Source organism: Penaeus monodon, chromosome 28, assembly GCF_015228065.2.
Source record: "Penaeus monodon isolate SGIC_2016 chromosome 28, NSTDA_Pmon_1, whole genome shotgun sequence".
Classification (NCBI taxonomy): Eukaryota; Metazoa; Arthropoda; class Malacostraca; order Decapoda; family Penaeidae; genus Penaeus; species Penaeus monodon.
The window spans coordinates 28309105-28310172 of NC_051413.1; the positions used below are offsets into that span (position 1 = coordinate 28309105).

The 1068-nt window shown below is 37.8% G+C and overlaps 1 long non-coding RNA gene across 1 annotated transcript in view; it reads right to left on the reverse strand.

Moving 5' to 3' along the window:
- Positions 1 to 434: 434 nt before the first annotated feature.
- LOC119590980 overlaps positions 435 to 1068 on the reverse strand; it is a 1324-nt gene continuing 690 nt past the window's right edge. The window contains exon 2 of the long non-coding RNA XR_005230304.1: positions 435 to 736. This is a non-coding gene — a long non-coding RNA (uncharacterized LOC119590980). The remainder of the gene's footprint in view (positions 737 to 1068) is intronic.

Genomic DNA, 1068 nt, shown 5'->3' on the forward strand with positions numbered 1-1068 from the left:
ACATTCAGCCTGTTGGGGTTGAAGTCGGTTTGGAAAGGAACCGGCTGCCCTGCCGCATCATCCCGCGGCTTAGCGAGCATTTTCCTACGCAAACATATATCCCTTATATCCACTTGGATATGGGACCAAGCTTGACTCATTGACTATCATTAACATCATAGGTTTTATTGATATTATTGTTATCTTTATCTATGTTACCTAATGTTACTTTATTCTTCATTAAATTTGTTGTTTTCGCTATTGTTGAATATCAGCCCCTTTTTGTTTTCATTATAATAATTTAGCTATTATTATAATTATTATCTTCATTACCACTCTTTAATCATTAAGTCTATTGTCGTTTTCTTTCACCATTACTATTATCATCGCCTTTGTCAGAGATCACAGAACGAAGTAGGACATTTTATATCATAAATGTATTAAAAGTGTTGGGGTCTATGTAAGACTGATGATTTATTCATTAATGATGTTAAATGACGGATAGATACACGTGTAGTTTTTAACAAGTTAATTTTTACAACCGGAATTATTATTTCCCGTATCCGTAGCCGCCACCATAGCCTCCTCCACGGCCGCCGCCATAACCGCCACCATAGCCGCCTCCGCGACCTCCACCATAACCACCACCATAGCCTCCACGGCCACCTCCGTAGCCGCCACCATAACCACCTCCAGAGCCTCCCGCCAGGACACATGCCGCCATGGCTGCTATCAACAGAAGTGCGAGAGTATATTTCTGAAACATAAATAGATACAATTAGCTTCTCTGGAAAACATAGCTACGGAAACAGTAGAGTTGGTTTCATTTGACTATATATTCATATTTTAATCTTCTGATTAAGATTATATATATTGTGTATGATTTGGTGTACCTTAGAATGAGTTTATATTTTATGCATTACATTTGGTCTATATCCTTGCCTTTAGATTAATAATATAAAGTATATGGGTTCACACAAGTGTAGGAAATTATTTAAGGTGACTTCCTTTTTCGCCTTACGTGTGGTAGATAATGATGATGAAGTTGCGAAAAGGGGGCATACCCATTACTGAAGGCAATAACAAATA